At 36.6% G+C, this 21,643-nt stretch overlaps 1 protein-coding gene and 1 pseudogene across 1 annotated transcript in view; both read right to left on the bottom strand.

The window, feature by feature from the left end:
* The window catches only part of GRB2 (growth factor receptor bound protein 2), a 121,255-nt gene that overhangs the window by 30,034 nt on the left and 69,578 nt on the right, over positions 1-21,643 (bottom strand). The gene's annotated exons all lie outside the window — the stretch shown is intronic.
* LOC123245524 lies at positions 2,188-2,588 on the bottom strand (annotated as a pseudogene).

The following is a 21,643-nucleotide window of genomic DNA, read 5'->3' as shown; positions in this document are numbered from 1 at the left end:
GTGGAGTGAGAGTCAGGCCTAGAGACGGGAGGTCCTAGGTTCAAACCCGGCCTCAGCCACTTCCCAGCTGTGTGACCCTGGGCAAGTCACTTGACCCCCATTGCCCACCCTTACCAATCTTCCACCTATGAGACAATACACTGAAGTACAAGGGTTAAAAAAAAACCAAAAAAACACTACATAAATTCTGGGATATTGTTATTATTACTATTAGCTTCATTTACAAACTCTGTTAATAATTTACTAACGAGTGTATACCAATTGTACCACACAATCATCTTGCTTTGCCATCTTCAAATTAATGTTGCCTTTTGTTTTTAGTTATGGATCCTCTCTTTAGCTGTGGTGAGTTACCAGGTCTCCTTAGTCACTTGTGAAGATAGGATTAACTCTCCCCTTGTCTATTTTTAGCTAAACAAATCAAGAACTTAAAAGTACTCCTACTTGACACTAAGTAAGAGAGTTCTCAAGTCACTTACTAGAGTAAGTTCACACTTCCAAAGGTCATTGCATCCCCCTGGGGCAGTGCTAGGCAAACTGAAAGACTTCAATTGGTTCTTGTAAAGTGGGGGAGTGAATTGCTTTAAAAAGGCCAGGGTTTTACATGCGTCATTGATCAAGACCTATTTCCATATTATTAATATTTGCAATAGAATGATTGTTTAGAGTCTACATCCCCAATCATATCCCCATCGAACCATCGAATCAAGCAGTTGTTTTTCTTCTATGTGTCTACTCCCACAGTTCTTTCTCTGGATGTGGAGAGCATTCTTTCTCATAAGTCCCTCAGAATTGTCCTGGATCATTGCATTGCTGCTAGTACAGAAGTCCATTACATTCGATTTTACCACAGTGTATCCGTCTCTGTGTACAACCTTCTCCTGGTTCTGTTCCTTTCACTCTGCATCAATTCCTGGAGGTTGCTCCAGTTCACATGGAATTCCTCCAGTTCATTATTCCTTTGAGCACAATAGTATTCCATCACCAACAGAAACCACAATTTGTTCAGCCACTCCCCAATTGAAGAGCATCCCCTCATTTTCCAATTTTTTGCCATCACAAAGAGCACCGGCTAGAAATATTTTTGTACAGTTTTTTTCCTTGTTATCTCTTTGGGGGTATAAACCCAGCAGTGGTATGGTTGGATCAAAGGACAGGCAGTTTTTTAAAGCCCTTTGGGCATATGCACTGAAGGTTCGTGATGGATTCTACAGTGTCTCTTGGCTTTGGGATTTCAGCTTCCTAATTAGGACTTTGGATTTTGGTGAGATTAGCTTTCAGATTTGCATTTGCAGTCTCTGAAGACATTAGAATTAAATTTAGGGTATTTATAGCTTGGCAGTACTTTCTGTCTCTTTATCTACATGTTTCCACTTTCACTCTTTACACCTCTTGTAAATAAAGCTGCTAAAAGTCATTTTGACTTAAGCTGTAATTCTTTAAAATCAGTGACCACAATATTACTTTAGAACTTTCATATTAGCATAAAAACCTAAATTTAAACTCTTACACACTGATTCACAAGAGATTCACCAAGGATGGTTTATACCAAGGGAATGCATCATCAAGAATGAGGTAAAAGAAAATAATTTTCAAAGCTCTGATCAATATAGTGATTAATCATGACTTCAGAAAACTGATGATAAAGCATGGTTTCTACCTATTCTTAGAGAAGTTATAATTACCAATGTGTGGATTTATTTTGTTTAGCTATACTTACAAAGGAAGACTATTGGGGGTGAAGGGAAAGAGATGGGATAGACAAAGTAATGCAAAGAAAAGAAGAAAAAGAACTAGGCACCAAGAAAACATTCTAAACAGACATAGAAACAAGTAATAGGAAGTTCAAAAGGGGTTAGAGGCAGATAGGGAAATTTTGGTAGTATATATTAAATTCAACATATACTTAAAAAATGTAAAAGATGATCAGTTTCATACACAATTTCATTTTCTTTTCTTTTGCTGAAAAGTTCTTGTTATTGATATTTGTTAAAATGCATCATAAAAACAAAAGAAATCAGTCAGTTGCCATTGAGCAGTGGGGGCTTGTACTAAAAAACTAAGTCACACTGGTTCTGTAGCTCACAGAAGCATAGATTTAAGGTTGGATGGGGCCTTAAAGTTGTCCAGTTCAATTTGATTATTTTGTTTAATTTTTAATAATATTTTATTTACTGAGCAGTAGTTCTAAAACCACAGCTTCTTGAAGAACCACTTGTTTTTGCCCTTTTTGTACTACTCCTCAAACTCGACTTTGGCCTTCCTCCTAGTGTTATGTTTTAGTCACAAAACATATCCTTGTTGACAACTGTTTTATTCAACGGAATATCTATAGAGTATCTAGTGGGCATTAGTTAGTTGTAGTTATAAACTTTCACGAAGTACTTGATTTTTGATCTCTTGGAAATCTTCTTTTTGACCATTGCTATAGTCACTTTGCGAAGGTATTAGTCAATATCTACCCCCAGGGCATGGCTGTAAGGCCTATTGGAGGCCCTGTCAATATTCTTCATGATGACAGCTTTTCATCTGGAGTACTGCTTGGCCAGGAACAACATCACTTTCCTGGGTTTCATAAACTTGCCCATTTGACATGAAGTGGTATGTTCCTACAGCCAAAAGCCAATCTGCTTATTTTAAAAATGAAGACATTGAAGATCTGAGTGGTTCAGTGATTTTTCCTGTGCTAAGTGGCAAAGCTCAGATTTGGATAAGGTCTTGTGATTCTAAATCCAGGATACTTTTCACTGTATCCCACGGCTGCTTTCCAACTGAAAGATTTATATACTTAATATAAGAAAAATAAAATCAAAAAGTATCACACAAGCTGAAGATGAAAACTATAGTTTAAGCATGAGATATATATATGTGTGTGTGTGTGTGTGTGTGTGTGTGTGTGTGTGTGTGTGTGTGTGTGTATATCTATATCTATATCCTTTCAAAGAGTAAATACTAAACTCATATGGTGTGGCAGTGGGGCAAGGTTAAGAAGAAAAGAATCATTCAGGCAAGTGTTAAATGCTAAAGCCATTGCAGACTTACACTAGAAACAATGTGCAGAGGGAAGAACTCCACAGGAAGAACTTAAGACAACTATAATTTACTTACAGTTTTATATGCTCCATGTTACTACATATAGGAAGTGTCAAAGGAAGAATAAATAGAGCACAGGTTATTAATCTGGGACAGAAGTGTCTTTTAAAAAAAAAAAAAAGAAAATATTTCGATAACCATTTCAAAATAATTGGTTTCCTTTATTATCTTACGTACTTTATTTTAGGCATTTAATCATCAGAGAAGCATATTAGTCTGAGAAGCATACCAGTCTTCACCAGACTTCCAACCCTTCCGATCCTTTGACACAAAAAAAGAGTAAGAACTTCTGATATAAAGCAAAGAGGGCTGGATTTACAGTAAGAGAGCCTGCATTTGAACCCCAGCTCTAATCCTTAGGCAAACCTGGATGACATTGGGCAAATTATCTCCTCTCTGGGCCTGTTTTCTTCATCAATAAAATGTAGAGGTTGGAATCCTCATCTCTAAGAAGCTTTTCCAACACATCTCTCTGTTCAGTCACTTTAACAAAACAGGAAGATGGCTTAATCTATGTCTCCACCCAATCTTGAGTCATTGAAATAGATACTTATGCAATCCTTAAAACAACTATTTCTTTTTTTTCTGTTCATTTATTTTATTTTTATTTTTAAATATTTTATTTTTTTAGAAAAATTTTCCATGGTTACATGACTTTCCCTTTCACCCCCCCCTTCAACCTCCCCTAAAACAACTATTTCTATTAAAGAGGATATAAAGAATTTGTACTTAACTACAACTCATTTTCAAGCAGTCCATTATATATTGATCAGCTCCTTCCTCAAAAAAACAAATACCCCTCCCCCCAGTTTTTTACCTTGAAGATGACAACAAAAGCAGCATGATTCAACTGCTATGAAAACATATGTTGCTGATGTGCCTCAATGTGATCACTATATTAGCTAGAGAACTTAAGTGATTTTTTCACGTACAGCAAGAATCAGTGTTCTGCGTTCAGTAAAAAATATTTTAAATGTATTTGTATGGTGTCACAAAAAAAAAATCTGCTGTGGCATACTTTAAAAGGAAACCCCTAAGTTATCTTTACTCCAAAGGGATCAAATATTCAGGCCTGTCAAAAAAAACTTTAATAATGACCATCCATTCACTATTGAGAAATGTCTCCCAGAACTTCTACATGAGGAGATATTCCCCCTATCTATGAATTAATAATTATGAAGGGAGTTTACAGTGAAGCTAGGTGGATCAGAGGCTCAAGACTCAGGCCTAGAGATGATGTTCAAATCTGACCTCAGTCACTTCCTAGCTGCATGAGCAAGTCACTTAACCCCAATTGCTTAGCCCTTATCACTCTTCTGCCTTGGAACCAACCATTAGTATCAATTCTAAGACAAAAGGTAATTTAAAAAAGAGTCAGTTTATGTTGAAATAAAAAGTAATTCAAATTCTAAGGTTAAACAAGTCTCTCCATTAGAGTTGCTCTTCCCACAGACTGGCTCCCATACCCAAAATTCTTTGAGTGTCTGCTTTCAAAAGCTACTAAAAAGTTTTGGCAATGCTGTTACTCCATCTTTCCCTGGAGTCAGTAAGTAGCCTAAGTTTGTGGACTTTTATAGCCAACTATGGCTATCAGTTATAAAGACCAGAGAAGACAAAACATCTGTCATCTCTAGGTCAGCCCACATGGAACTGTGGAAGGAGAAAAGTAAGAAATCCTTCAATATGCTAGCAGGCATGTAGAAAAAAATGTATTACCCTCGTTACCACAAACAAAAAAATTCATTCAGATATTAAATAGGAGAAACCACAAATAAAATAGCAGGCTTTTGAATAGCTAAATCATCAAAATATGTAGGATACAAACAGCAAGATATATAAATGGCTAAGCTACATGAAGTAGTTTCTGTTTTCTCTGTACAGACAGGAAATTTAGAGATCTCAGATCTCACTTGCCTATCCCAAAAGACAACCCTGAATATCTCCTCAAACCTAAATTTCCTCCTTTTGCTTCTGCATCACCACGTTAAAACATAAAACAGTAATTTTCCTCTCCAAAAAACTTGGGAAAGTTGAACTTTAAAATAGTAGATTAGTTTATTCAGTTTTTTGTTTTTTTTTTTACAGAGAGATCCTAGTTGCTGGCCACTGTTAAAGTTTTCTTGACTGAAAGATATCAAAGGATACAGAGAGTCTAGAATTCCAGTCATTCTATGAATAAGCAATTTGGTTCTACTTGAACTTTCACATCTATTCAGGAACAGGTGCCAGGCATCAAATAAACTATTTATAGAAAACTGGCCAATGTTCTTTCCTTTGGCTGCTGGTTTTATTAAAAAACCTCAGGTGAATCTTTATGGATTTTAGCATAATAGATAAAAAGAAAAAAATTGAGAACCATATTTATTGAGCATTTCAAATGAGCCCTGAGTTTAGGGAAAAGATTTAATTAAAAATAAAACAAAACAAAACAAAACCTCATTCCTCTCTTTCCATAGGGCAGAGGGTGGAGCTTGAGACCAGAATTAAAAACCCAATTTACCAGACTGCTGCTTGCTAGGTACCCGAAAACATGCGAGAAACCCCAATTCTAAATTTTTTTCTGGTAAAATGACTCCAAGAATACTTCATAAGGCATACACTCCTTAGGATGGAAAGCAGACAAAGAGTAGCAACTATTACATGCATAAGGAGTTTTATTTACTCTACCCTTCCCCAAAACAGAGAAAGAGAGGGAAGGGTAAGACACATGCTAGTCATTTTAAGTTACAAATATCAGAACTAAAAAAAAAAAAAAAATTCCAGGTGTGACTAGAGAAATTTATATAGAAATTAAATGCAAATATATTTTATAGACACTTTAATGATGATTTCACAATGACAAAGACAGGTTATTATATATAGCAAAATACTATCCAAATTCTAAAATTTCTTATTACCTAATGGGATATAATTTCACATTTAGAAAATAAGTTCAATTTCTCCACCAATATTTACAGTTCCTGCTAAGCTTTAAAACTATAGTGGTCTTACATGTTCCATATGAGCACACAACTCTAATATTTAAAGGGTACTTCCTAGTTTTACTTACGGTTCACACATCATGCAATGCATGAAGTTTCCTCACTGACTACTAAAGATGATTGTGTCAAGGAGAATGTTGACAGTGTTGAGAAGACAGTTTTGCTATAATGGTATTTCTGCTGTGGAGACGACAGCAAGTTTCTAAGAGAGTTTTTTTTTTTTTTTTGTGAGAAAGAACCAACAAAAATGACCTGCCATAATTCTTAAACAATTCATACCCATACAGAGACTAAATACGAAACTTAACGTGCATTCTTAGTAAATCTTAAATTTATATTGCTATCTTTTATTTTTACCTTTATTTCCACATATATTTCCCCTCCCCTACCCAGTGACCTATCCTTTTTTTTTTTTTTTTAAAGCTCTTACCTTACACTTTAGAATCAATACTATGTATTGGTTTCAAGGCAGAAGAATTGTATGGTCTAGGCAATGGGGATTAAATGACTTGCTCGGGTCACACAGCTAGGAAGTATCTGGACCAAATTTGAACCTAGGACCTCCTATCTCTAGACCTGGCTCTCAATCCATTGTGCTACCCAAGCTCCCCACTCCCCATCTCTTGTTTAAAAAGGGAAGGAAAAAAGCAGTTTAGCAAAACCAACCAACAAATTAAGAGAACCTGATGGTAAATACAATGTAACCCACTATCTTTCACCTCTCCAATGATGTGAGGGAGGCACATCCTTTCATTTCTTCAAGAACCAGATTCTACCAAGACTCAAATAACAGTGAGAGTTGGCTCCTGATTGAAACAGGCCAATATGATGAGATACTACTACCTAAGAAAATTTATAGATTTAAGATATTAAATAACTATTACATGTCAGGCATTGTACTAAGCATTGGGATACAACAATAAAAATGAAAACCAGAAAATCAGAAAAGCTGGAAAAGTGAAGAAAGAATGCCTTGAGGAAATAAGAGAGGCCAACAAAAGACAGGAAGACAGGAGAGAATGTATCATGTATAGCAGGGGTTGCCAACATACAGCTCTTTCTGCAGGAGCCATAAAGTCCATTTTTTTTCAGGCACTGTTACAGGAGCGCGCACTGTGAGCACTGTACGGCTCTCACGAAATTACATTTTAAAAAATGTGGAGTTTATGGCTCTCACAGCCAAAAAGGTTGCAGACCCCTGATGTATAAAATAACAAGGAATAGGCAGAACCTTGGGCTGTGTGAAAAAGTGTATTTTGAGGCCATATTACAAAGGGCTTCAAAGATAAAGAGATTACAATTTATCCTACCAGCAACAGCAAACCAGTGTAGTTTACTGAGCAGAAAAGTAACATGAGGAGATATGTTCTTTAAGAAAATCAATTTGGCAACTGCATAGAAAATAGAATGCAAATTGAGGAAGACCAATTATAAAGCTACTGAAATAGACTAGGTGAGAAGTGACCTGGGGTTCTGAGTTAGAGTGGTAGCTGTAGATAAGAAAGAAAGAAAATAAATGTCATAGTGATAAAATATAAAAGAACTGACAACAGATTAGTCAGTCTAATCAAACTGGGATGAGAGTAGTTGAATATAATACTGATGTGCAAACCTAGGAGACTGTAAGAATGACAGTCCAATATACTAAATTGAGAAGCTTCTGAATTAAAATAAATACAACTAGAAAAGAGGATGGCAAGGAGGAAAATTTTATACAAAATATTTCCAATAAGGGTCAAGCTCATACATATGAAGAATAAAGAAAAGCATGAGAAGACTTAGATAAACTGGTAAGCAGTAACAGGAAAACATAATTATTACCACAAAGTAAATGGCAAGAACCACAAACCATAAAAAGGGAGGTGTACACCCCCACATATATACTATTAAATATGTAAATATTTATATTTATGACTTTAAGTGTGATAGGAAAAAAATTTAAAAATAACAAAAACAATAGACAACACACACATAAACACCTGGAAATGTCCATATTCTGGAGAATGGTTGAGGCAATTATTATAGTGCCATTAAAAAAAAAAAGAATAATACAAGGAGTTATGGATATAGCTATGTAATAAAGGGAAAGTTATATATCCTACTACTTTGATCTGCAGGACCCTGAGAAAATTTGGGTAGGCCACATGTGTTTTGGAACAGCATTGAAAGGGCAGCCAGCTAATATGATAGCTAGAGAGTAGCAGGCCTGGAGTCAAAAGGACCTGGGTTTAAGTCTAGCCTCAGACACTTCCTAGCTGTGTAGCCTTGGACAAATCATTTAATTCCAATTCCTCTGTCATTTAAAGCCCTATTTACCTGACTCCAATCTGGCATTCCAATATATTACACAGTACTTTAATCTCTATGCTACTGTATTTATTGTCTGTTTGTCCTCTATGCTAGAATGGAGGATACCATTGTCTCTCAGAATTCCTTGTTTCTTTTAAGATCCAGCACTTCATAATCAGCTTAAGTGCCAATTTCTGCACAGTCTTAGAATTTCCTCCCTACCCCCACCCCTTTGTATTTATTCTGTGTATATACTTATGTATACAAATCTTAAAACACAATGCAAACAAATTCTGAAGGCAGGAACTGTTCATTTGTATTCCCTGCTTTCCCTGCCCTAGCGAAGCACCCAGAACACAGTAGGTGCTTGTTCATTCATGATGAACACGTTGATCCTAAGTCTAAAAAGAGTTCACCAGAATTAAATTATTGACAACTATATAAAATTAAATGAAAAGAGGAAAAATAAGTATCAGAACTTCACTATGACTTGCTTGGAAAGATACAGAAAGTGTATTTCTGTCTATTAATTCACATGGTTCTATTTTCTTAAATCTAAGACTATTTTTATTTTATTTCATTATTTGTCTGTTAATGGTTATCAAATTCAAAATTGAAAACTTTAAAAAAAATAAAACAAGGTCTCAGCCATGGAAAAGAAGGAAATAAAAAAGAATGGCATAAAGTTTTTCAAGTACTTTAAAAAAAAACAAAAGAAAAAAAGAAAAAATAACTTACCACAAAGGAAGCCTTTAGAGTGATAGCTCAGCTGAGACACTTCAACGTTTCTGAAGCTAATTTAGCTAGAGTAGCAAAGCCATTGCCTGGGACTTTTGAACAGTTTCTACCATTTCGTAGGCTAAGACAATGGGTAAGCTGACAGTGGAAGGGGACAGGTGGGAGTGAGCACACCTGCAGATGAACAATGGAAAGAGTTGGGAGTAGGATGATATGAGTTAGAGGGTAGTGGCAGAGATGCAAGAAAAAAAGAAAAAGAAGAGAGCATCAATACAACATTAAAATACGCAGAAGAAAACTAAAAGACATTCAGAGGGTGACACAAATATGGAAATTTTGTTAATACCTTGTTAAGCGCTATATATATATATATATATACACACACACACACACTAGACTGTACATAACAACAGTTCATACATAACCTTTTTGGTTTGTAAACTGAAATGAGTTTGTTGTTTATTAAGTAATAAAAAATTTAAAACTACAGTGTACTGGTGAGTAGAGGAAGGTATTTGGAAATGGATGTGAAATAAAAACAAAAAAACATCAATAAAAATTTTAAAGTCTCTCTCTCTCTCTCTCTCTCTCTCTCTCTCTCTCTCTCTCTCTCTNCTCTTTCTCTCTCTCTCTCTCTCTCTCTCTCTCTCTCTCTCTCTCTCTCTCTCTCTCGAAAAGCCACAATCTAGAAGTCTGACTTAAAATTAGAGTCAAATTGTTGGAGATGTTAGACAATGTGCATTAGATCTTAAATTCTGTTAAATGGGAGCAAAGTCTCTAATGCTTCATTAAATGTTAAATGGGAGTAAAGTCTCTAATGCTTCATGCAAAATGCAATTCTGTAATCAATAAATTTTAGAGTCCCTCAAGCCACTAAATTTTGTTTCAGTATTTACTTTAAAGTTCAACTTTGGGCTTTTCAATCTCTCTAGAACCCTTCAGCAGAGTGCCTTCTCTACCTCCCAAGCCCTTGCAAAAATGCATCTAGGCTACCAACAAAACTCAGGGAATTCATACAGTGGACTCCTTAGAAGAGATATTACTAGTTAAAAAATCACTACAACAAAATATCTTTTCAAAGTAGTTCTGCAATTCTTTTTTTTTTTTTTAAAATAAACCCTTAACTTCTGTGTATTGGCTCATAGGTGGAAGAGTGGTAAGGGTGGGCAATGGAGGTCAAGTGACTTGCCCTGGGTCACACAGCTGGGAAGTGTCCGAGGCCGGATTTGAACCTAGGACCTCCTGTCTCTAGGCCTGACTCTCAATCCACTGAGTTACCCAGCTGCCCCTAGTTCTGCAGTTCTTAATGATGATTTAATTATAAGTCTGGTATAAAAAATGATCATGTCAAGGTTGGGAAATCAATTTATGTTTCGAAATTAAACATTTTGGATAAAGTAGTCTTAAAATATCTTTGAGTCCTCTCCATGAGGAAGATAGTTACCTCGCAAATGTACATGGTAAATTGTTACATATATGTATATATGTATACAAACACACGCATCCAACAACGCTTCCAGAGAATGGAATTATATGCCATTTACTCTTGATTGTCCTTTCTCACCATAAGCAAATACTAAACATGTTTAACATTAAAAAATATGGTTTGCAGATGGCAACTAGTTTTTCTATCTTAATCTCTAGTCAGAAGACTCGGTTACAACTTGTGTGTTCCAGGGCAAATCACTTAACTTCTGTGTGCTTCTGTTTCCTTAACTGTAAAATGGAGTTAATAATAGCACCTACCACACAGGGTTGTTGTGAGGATCAAATCAGAGTGTACAGCAATTAGTAAACTTTAAAGAGTTTAAAACCTCAATCAATGAATGGTCAAAGGACATGAATAGGTGATTTTCTATCTATACTATCTATATATACTATAACTATCAATAAGAAGCACATGAAAAAGCGTTCTAAATCCCTCCTGATTAGAGAAATGCAAATTAAAGTAACTCTGAGGTACCACCTTACACCTAGCAGATTGGCCAATACAGCAGCAAAAGAAAAGGATAAATGTTGGAAGGGATATATGGCAAAACTGGGACACTAATACACTGCTGGTAGAGTTGTGAATTGAGTTCAACCATTCTGGAGGGGAATTTGGAATCATGCTCAAAGGGCTTTAAAAGAATACCTACCCTTTGACCCAGCCATACCACTCTTGGGTTTGTACCCCAAAGAGATAATAAGGAAAAATATATGTTATAGCCACACTCTTTGTGGCGGCAAAAAATTGGCAAATGAGGGAGCGTTCATTGATTGGGGAATGGCTGAATAAATTATGGTATCTAATGGTGATAGAATATTATTGTGCTGAAAGGAATGATGACCCAAAGCAATTCCATGTAAACTGAAAAGACCTCCAGGAATTGATGCAGAGTGAAAAGAGCAGAACCAAGAGAACATTATACACAGAGACTGATACATTATGGCACAATTGAATGTAATGGACTTTTCTACTAGCAGCAATGATCACTTGAAGTAGAAGAAAAAAGAGAAGTAAAATCTGCATAAAACTCACCCCTCTCACCTCACCCCACCTCCACAAACTGTGATCAGGGGAAAAGAGAGAGGGGCGAGGTCACATACAAACTTTATCTCCAAAATGTAAGGACATACCTTGAGAATGAAAGTGGGATGCTGGGATTTAGAGTCCTGGGGAGCAGATTCTAATTACACATAGTTAATATGGATATAATTGGGGTTTTTATATTAAAAGATGACTCTACTGCAAATATGAATAACATGGAAATAGGTTTTGAACAATGATACATGTATAACCCAGTGGAACTGCTTGTCAGCTCCGGGAGGGGAGAAGAATCATAAATCATATAACCATGGAAAAATATTCTAAATTTAAAAAAAGGGGGGGGGGGAAGAGTTATATAAATACTATTATTGCTAGAAGGAAAGGGCCAGGTGGATTATCAGAAATCATGAGTCTCTAGTCCTGCTACAAAAAGGACAAGTAAAACCATCTGGGACAGTAACTGACAATTACTCTATTTCCAGGTAACATCCTCAAGAAAACTATGAACTTGTAGGTAACATTTAAATACAATAAATATTTTATAATTTTTTCAAAACTTTTCAAATTATAATTTGTTTGAGGCCAACATCTACCTACACACGATGGAAGCATAAGAGAAATCAGCATGATATAGAAGAAACAGCAATGAACTATAATATTAAGAAGGTCTAGATTCTGACCCCATAAGATCATTAAAAGTCACATGACCTGCAGCAAAATGTGTATCTGTGTCTCAAGTGTCTCCTGAAAAATAAGGAGTTGGGCTATCTCTGCAGTCCTTAAGCTCTAATTAATATTCTATGATCTAGCATTTATAGTTTTCAGGTTAGAAGTTAAAATTAAAAGTAAATAAAACTCTATGTTAGGAAGAAGAAAATTACTTTTTCCCAAGAGGTAGCAAGCGGCCAGAAATTTGTCTGAGGTGAATAGTTTTAAGAATTTCAAAGAGCACAGCATAAAGCAGGGGTCGGAAACCTTTCTGGCTGTGAGAGCCATAAACGCCACATTTTTTAAAATGTAATTTCGTGAGAGCCGTACAGTGCTCACAGTGCGCGCTCCTGTAACAGTGCCTGAAAAAAAATGGACTTTATGGCTCCTGCAGAAAGAGCCATACATTGCCGACCCCTGGCATAAAGGAATTTTCCCCTTCAGTCTTGTAATCATAGGATTTAGTGTGGCAAAGGGTCCTGGGGTCCTTTATGTACTCTCACTTCATCTTCTCATAGATAAGGAAAAAGGCTGTGTAGTAAAAGATTTGCCACAGATCACACAGGTAGCAAGTAACAACCTAGATTTAAACCTAGACTTGAAGACTATAAATACTGTACCTATTTTTACTGTACTATGAAACTTGGAATGACTGAACAGCTGACTTTAAGTTAAAATTCCATTATCTCTTAACGAAGTTTTTTGAGCATTCTAGATGTGAAAATATTTCCACCCACAACCAGAATGTGACCTTACTCAGTAAAAAGCAAACCACTTTGTATGATACAAGACAGTTCCCGATTTGTAAATTTGAATTATGCAAAATCAACTAGGGGTAGGGTGGGTGGCCTTCTGCAGCTCTAAGGCAAAGGAATGAACATTTATTAAACAGCTACTATATGGCCAAGCACGGTGCTAAGCACTTTATAAGCATCTCATTTAATGCTCCATAATCACCTTGGGAGGTAAGAGCTATTACTATTTCCATTTTACAGCTGAGGAAACAGTCAGTCAAAGGTGAAGTAACCTGCCCAGAGCACACAGCTAGGAAATGTTTGCAGCTAGATTTGAACTCAGATTTCCTGATTCCAGGCCCAGTGCTCTCTATACACTGCACCATCCAGCTGCCACACTATATAAACTGATCTTGAAAATTCAGAGTTATTAAAGGCATGTAACAAACACCTGACATACAATGGTGAATCTAAAATATTAAGGAGTTGGAGGATAAGGGGAATTTGTGATGGAAAAGGGGGAAAAAGATTTTCTGAGCCTTCAGATTGCCAAAGTATGGCAGCTTTATAAGTAAACCAAGTTATGTCTACATAATTCACTTATATGTAACCAAGCTTTAAAATTGGGCTACAAGTAGTAAGACAAGCATTTATTAAATGCTTACTAAGTGCCAGGCACCATACAGGGTGCTTGTGATACAAAGATAAAAGGAAAAAATAGTACTGGTCTTTGAAAAGCTTACATTCTAACAGGGAGACAACACGAATAAAGCGGAAGCCAGGAGAGGACTAGGGAAAATGCTTACGTACAAGGTGATTAGGGAGCTGAGAAACAAGGGGTTATCAAGAGGTAGGGGTGAGAAAAGACAGCATTTTGGGGAATGGAAGATAGTAGATGAAAAAGGTAGAGACAGAAGATGAAGTTTCATGTGTGGCTTGACCAGGGATGGAGAAGAACAAGGTGAAGGAAGGATGGAAAGGTAGGATGTACCAGGCTAAGAAGAATTATAAAGTAAGAGAACTTTATATTTATATTTATATGCTTACTGAGTACTATCATCAGTTCTGCACTTTAGGAAAATCATTTAGCTATTTTTTTTTAAACCCTTAACTTCTGTGTATTGACTTATAGGTGGAAGAGTGGTAAGGGTAGGCAATGTGACTTACCCAGAGTCATACAGCTGGGAAGTGTCTGAGGCCGGATTTGAACCTAGGACCTCCTGTCTCTAGGCCTGGCTCTCAATCCACTGAGCTACTCAGCTGCCCCATTTAGCTATTTTGGAGAATAGATTGGATATAAGAAATGTTGAATAACTAAAGTGAGAAATGGTGGAGGCCTGAACAAGGGTGATCTCTCCCTCTGGGAACAGGGGAAGAAATCATGCAAAAGATGTGGTAATAGAAATGACAAAACTTAAAAAAAATTTTTTTTTAATCATATGGACTTGTGATTTCATCAATGTGTATTCCTCCAACTATGAATACTAAAACCTGTCTCATGTACTTTTTGGAGGGTAGAGGTTTGGGAGGAAGTTGTGATGGAAATGGTATAAAGATATGACTTTTTCCATATCTTTCTATATCTTGTCACAGGAGGCCTACTATCCAATAAGCAAAGGGTCTTTCTCTTTTTTACTACCAGCATATACCAAAGGAGCACATGAGCTGTCCAGAGATAATCTCTCACTCCGATAAAGTGATCAGGCCATCATCTTTTAGATCAAGCATTCCTTTGATGATTTGACTGCTGTTTGTACTCATAACTCCTCATCTTTTACATTTTGCAGTCTGCTCAGATCCTCCATTTTCTTGTCCATTGTCCTCTGAGTGAAACTCATTTTTCATATTTTGGAGACTAGTGTTGCATGACTCCTAGCATTATAACACTGGTAGAATTAAGGTTTAAAAAAAAAGGTGGGTCTTTATTGTGGGAGAATTTGGGGTCATCTATAGGTAATTCAGTTCATTTTATTCTTCTCATTTAATTCTGACTTCTAATCATTGTGCATTTGAACTATCCATATATTCTGATGGCCATGATCTAATATCTTGCCTAACTGAATAATTTGAACTTTGATAAGCCTATCTCTATTTAGTTTTTCACATGTGGATAATTAAGTAAAAATCTTTTGAAGGGCTACAGATCTCTCCTAGGAAGCTCTGCACTGTTAAAGTGTAATAAACAACACGATGTCATGCCCAAAACAAAAAGGAAAGGAGAGTTGGAGGCATGCAGGCAAAGTGTGGCACAGGCACTCACAAGAACCTTATACAATGGATCTCTTCCATCATAGTGCAAATACTTTTGGATACATATTTCTGTTTTCTGACTGAATAGATATTAATGATCAGAGAGAGAAACAAGGTTCTTTATCATATCTTTCAAGGAATCTTAAATAAATTTCCAAGTACCAATGAGAGTTATCTGGTAGGAAGAAGGCCTTTAAGGTAGCATTTTGTTCTGTTATATCAGATGTTTTATAATAAAAAATAAGCACAGTGGGATCTTGTATTTTCATGGTCCAGATGTGGTCTTATTATGTAATATGCTATGAAATAATTTGTGAAAAGAATATTTCCTACTGAAATCCTCATCAAGGATATCCTTGATTAGTAATTAGATAATTCTTATTAAAATATTTATGTAGCTAATAAAGTAGGTAACTCAATATTCTCTTGGTCACCTCTTTATGGATATTATTAAAATATTAGATTTTTCCATATCTTTTATATTTTATCTGAAAAGATGCCTTACAAATCAATTCTTCAACCATACTATCTCCTATATAAAACTTCTTTGTGTACACTTGGCCTAATCCAGCTGTTTTTCTCATCTCTGTTCTCCATAATGACTATTCAACTTACTCTATAAGAATATCTTAGAGTGCCAATGTGACTCCTCTGTCACTGGTGGTGAAAGTTCGTTATAAAAATCTATGAAACCACTAATTACATTAAAATAATTCCAAGTAACTAATAAGAGAAACATAAATAAAATAACTCCTGAAGTTTCACATTACATACAGCAAAAATGATAAAGAATGGAACTAGTCAATGTTGGAAGGATTGTGAGAAGACAAATGTACTAGTACATTGTTGGTGGAGCTAATCTAACCATTCTGGAAAGCAATTTTGAACCATGCTACCCAAGTGATTAAAACGTCCAAATCTTTTGACCCAAAGAACCCAGTGCTTGCTATATATACTTCAAGGAAGTCAATGATAAAAACAAAGTCCATATAAACCAAATATTTATAGCAACACTTTTTGTAATGGCAACAGAACAAAGAAAGTAGCTGCCTATCAATCATGGAATAGCTAAACAAATTGAGTTATAAGAATACAGTGAAATATTACTGCACTGTAATAAACAAAGAATACTAAGAATTCAGAAAAACAAGGAGATACATATTAACTGATGTAACATAATGTAAGCAGAAAAAGGAAAACTCTAAGTACAATTAATCAACAAGCATTTATTAAGTTCTGGTCATATACAAGGTACTTTCCTACCCCTTTTAAATTCTGTTTTAAGGAATAGTTTGTGTAAAAGGGAATCCTTTATTCTCTTTGCCTAGTTGGAGCTAACACTTTGGTTAACGCTAACTTAAGTACAAGCTTGAACTAGGTGGAGGAGTTAGCAAAAACACTTAGTGAATTCACACCCTACTTAGTGCTAGGTGAGAAGCCAGCAAAGATACTTGGAGAGCTCCACCTTTTTTTCTAACTCAAACAGTCAGAAACTTGTGAATTCTTTTAAGAGTTCATACCCTCAGAAACTGTGAACCCTTTCAATGAGTATTCACCCCTCCAGAAGGTGTAAACTGGTTCCCACAAACAATGCTAGACTATTTGGAAGCTGTGATTGGCCCCTGTGAAGAGGAGAGAAGACAAGAAGCCACTATAAAAGGCCCTGAATTTCTGAGGCTAGGCAGTGCACTCCAAGAAAGAAGTCAGCTTAAAGAAGGTTGGTTCAAAGAAGAAAGTCAGCCTCAGGAGTCACCTTGAGCTCAAGTCATTGTCTTGACCTGCCTCTTAGAGGGATCTTGGGTGAGTGAATAGTTGGCTTTCCCTTCTTGACTTCTGGAGAGAGTTTATTTCCAGTTGAAGGTTAACAAATCCTGGTTGAGCCAAGCACTGGAACAATATTTAGTTAGATAGGTTAATATCTTCTCTACCCTTTTGTATTACTTTTTTTAAATTATTAAATTTAAACATTTATTAATATTCATTTTTAACATGGTTACATGATTCATGCTCCTACTTTCCCCTTCACCCTCTGCACTCCCCCCACCCATGGCCGACGCGCATTTCCATTGGTTTTGTCATGTGTCCTTGATCAAGACCTATTTCCAAATTGTTGGTAGTTGCATTGGTGTGGTAGTTTCGAGTCCACATCCTTAATCATGTCCACCCTGACCCATGCGTTCAGGCAGTTGTTTTTCTTATATGTTTCCTCTTCTGCAGTTCTTCCTCTGAATGTAGATAGCGTTCTTTACCATAAATCCCTCAGAGCTGTCCTGGGTCATTGCATTGCTGCTGGTACAGAAGCCCATTACATTCGATTTTACCACAGTATATCAGTCTCTGTGTACAATGTTCTTCTGGCTCTGCTCCTTTCACTCTGCATCAGTTCCTGGAGGTCTCTCCAGTTCGCCTGGAACTCCTCCAGTTTATTATTCCTTTTAGCACAATAGTATTCCATCACCCGCATATACCACAGTTTGTTCAGCCATTCCCCAACTGAAGGACATACCCTCCTTTTCCAGTCCTTTTGTATTACTTTTGCTTTCACTCTTTCCACCTCTTTTGTAAATAAAAGATTTCTAATTTTCATATATTTAGTCAGACCATTGATTTTAACACTTACAACTGGGGCAGAAAGGGAGAGGGATATCACTGGAAATGAAGGTGACATAAAATCAAACAATAGCAATAAAAATTTGAATTAAAAATAATCTTGTTTCCATTTTTTCTTACTTCAAGAGGCTTTTTTTCCAGGCCCCCCCCCCTTTTTTTTTTAACACTTTTCACTTATACTTTATAGAGCTTGTGTTCAGGGTTTTTTGTTTTGTTTTTGAATTTTGTCTGTCTTGTTAGGATGTGATCTCTTTAAAAGCAAGAATGTTCTCATTTTTTGGTATCTCTAGCTCTCAGCACAATGTCTAGGACAGGATAAGTGCTTAATAAATGCTAGTTGGCTGCCTATTCTCTTTCTTCCATTTTCATTCTTTAAATGACCACATAATTACTTTGCTTAGCTGGACCTTTTTAAAAGGTTTCTCTAAAACTCATTTTACAACCTACTGCTTCTGTTTTAAGAGGCAATACTTCTAATTATCTGTCATCATTCTTCTTGAATATTTTTTGGACAAGACCTGTGATTGTCTAAATAGCTAATACCTAAGCAAATTATAGTCTTATTGAGAGGTTAAAGGGAACTACAGGAGTTTACTGAGTAGCAAAGTGAAATGGTCAGATTTGTAGTTTGTAAAACTCAGTTTGTCAGCTATGTGAAGAATGGGCATCATGAAAACATTCATGGGCTTGCCCTGGGCCACAAATCTGCTATGTGTTAAGAGATGAGTCTTGAACACTAGTCTTGCTGACTGAGGATCTCTCTCACAAACTGGCTATATCAGGCTGCCTGGCTCTCTGAAAGATTTTTCAAAAATGCTTGGGAGGGGGCAGCTGGGTAGCTCAGTGGATTGAGAGCCAGGCCTAGAGATGAGAGGTCCTAGGTTCAAATCCGGCCTCAGACACTTCCCAGCTGTGTGACCCTGGGCAAGTCACTTGACCCCCATTGCCTACCCTTACCACTCTTCCACCTATAAGTCAATACACAGAAGTTAAGGGTTTAAAATAAAAAAAAAATAATAAAAAAAAAAAGCTTGTGAACTAAACCCTAAGTTTCCAAATGTAGAAGCAAACTACATAGAGATCTGAGTCCTATCATAAAAATTAAGGATGACATGTTCTGAAGTATCTAATCTCCATCAAAGGAAGACCTAAGTCTCCTGGATGAGAACAAAAATCAAAACAGAATATTTTGAATTCCTCAAAAGGGGCAGAATTAGATCATTAGAGTTTACAAGAGGCCAAAAGAAAAGTGGGAATGTCTTTTCCTTGACCAAATGAAAAGGACTTTCCTTTTTTTTTTTTTATCATAGAACACATTTAAAGGAGTAGTTTCTAAAGGATATTAATAATTATCTTTTTTAGTTCTTCTAAAAACCCTAAATGGAACTATGTACTTTGGTTTTTCCATTGTCATGAATTTCATTTTTTGTTTCACAATTACTATAAAATGTTACTTTATAGTAATAAGAGTACTTGGAGAGGGGTTAAGTCTTTTCTGATTTAGAAGGGAGTCTAGTCAATTAACATGTGACAGGAACTGTGCTAAGCATGGGATCCCCCCCCCCCAACAATCTCTTCTCTCCAGAAGTCTAACTGGTGAGATGCAGCATGCAAAAAACTATGTACAAAAAAAAAAAAAAAAAAAAAAGATATATACAGGATATATTGGAGGTGATCTTAGAGGAAAGGCCCTAGCATTAAGGAGGGATTGAGATTGGCTTCTTGTAGAAGGTAAGATTTTAAGTAGGGCCCTGAAAGTAGATAGGAGATAGAGATAAAGAGAGAAATCCAGACAATCAATCAACCAACATTTATTATACAGTGAAAAGGGACAAAATTGGGAGATATTGGAATGTCTTATGCAAGGAACAGAAAAGAAGCCAGAATCATTTGATTGCAGAGTAGGGAATTAAAGTTTAAGAAAACTGGAAAGCTAAGAGGAGGCTATTTTGTGAAGGACATTGATTTCCTATCTGGAGATTTTATATTTGATCCTGGAGGTAACAGGGAGCCACTGGATTTTAATGAAAAGGGAGATGATGTGGTCAGAGTTGCACTTTAGGAAGATAAATTTCACAGCTGTGTGAAGGATGGAGGGGAGGAAAGGCTTGAGGCAGGGAGATCAATCAGAAGACAGTATGAGGTGGTAACAATCTCTACCAAGATAGGAGCAGTTATCAGAGGAAAGAAGAGGATGTATGAGAAATATCTTGAAGGTAAAAAAAAATTGTATTTGACAAATGATTGAATATAGAGAAGGGAATATAAGGTAACAAATATTGAGGATGACACTAAGGCTAGGAACCTGGGTAAATGGGAGAATTGTGGTGTCATCAGCAGCAATTGGGAAATTAGAAGAAGGTATAATAGAATGAGTTCATGTTTTAACACAGTTAAGTTCTCAAGGCAGATGCAGATAAGAGATTGAAGTCAGGAAAAAGGTTAAGGCTAGATCAAGAAACCTGAGATTAAAATGTCTGAGAATCATGTGCAAAAAAAAAAAAAATGATAACTGAAAACACAAGGGCCAATGAAATCACCAAGTAGTAATGAGGGAAAATAAGAGAGGACTCACAATAAATCCTTGAGAAGGATTTATGGTTAGGTGGTGTGATCCAGATAAAGATCAAGCAAAGATGAATTGAGGAGCAGTCAAGACAGGGAGGAGGAAAACCAGGAGAGAGCAGTGTCACTGAAACCAAAAGAAAAGAGAGCATCAAGGAGAAGCAAGTGATCAACAGTGTTAAAAGCTGCAGAAAGAGCAAGAAAGATGAGGATTGAGATGAGGCCATGAGATTTCACAATTTAGAGATCACTGGCAACTTTGGAGAGAGCTGTTTCAGTTGCATGCCATTCTCCCCAAACAGATGTTTATTCAGGTGATGTTTATCTGTGATATCATCACCATTGTTATGAGTAAGATTAGATTAGCTGGTTATTAGATATTGATTATGTATTGATTAGGAAGTACCTAGCAGGAAGGAGCTGGAGCTGGGAATTCCAGGTTGGAATGAAGGAGGAGGAAGTTGGTCTGTGCCCTGTGTGTGTGGACTCCATTAGTGGTGGGCAAAACTGTTGCCAGCCTGGGAGACCTCAGAGCAAAGGACACCCTGCTTCCTGATTTCCCCTGGGATCCTGTGTGGTGTGGCATCTAAGAAAAGGACAAATCTACAGAGCCAAGAGAGGAGGAGAAGTTTGAAAACTGGAGGACAGTGCTTCAAGCAGAACCCTCTCTACTTGGTACCTGAGATCATCTTGACTCCTGGGCATCCAGAGATCATCAGTGGATTGCAGTGAGAATCCCAAAGCCACAAAAGCCCTAGCTACTCAAGCCTGGCAGGTTCCAGGTTTGAGGCAGAAACCCAGAGACTCCATTTACAGCTCCTTGGACCCTGTTAGTTTAGATCACTTAGATAAGAGTAGAATAAGTCCTCCCATTGCCCTGTGGTTTTATCCCTTAGATTTTAAGTATAGAAATCCTTTCCCACCTTTTAGTCTAACATAATTAAAGCTGTTAAGTCCCTTTTACCTTGTTAGCCTGTTACTATACTCTGGTCTAGGAGAAGCTGAATGACAGTTAAGATCAACTGCCATTCCTGGGAAATCCAGTAAACTCTGGTCTCTTCACCCTGGTCCAGTCTCTCATAAATCCTAGAGTGTGTTCCCACAAACCACTTAGTTTATTGTAATATCCCTGGTGACCCCATTAC

Source organism: Gracilinanus agilis, chromosome 4 (assembly GCF_016433145.1).
Source record: "Gracilinanus agilis isolate LMUSP501 chromosome 4, AgileGrace, whole genome shotgun sequence".
In the NCBI taxonomy this organism is placed as follows: domain Eukaryota; kingdom Metazoa; phylum Chordata; class Mammalia; order Didelphimorphia; family Didelphidae; genus Gracilinanus; species Gracilinanus agilis.
This window is presented reverse-complemented; position numbering and strand designations above follow the sequence as displayed.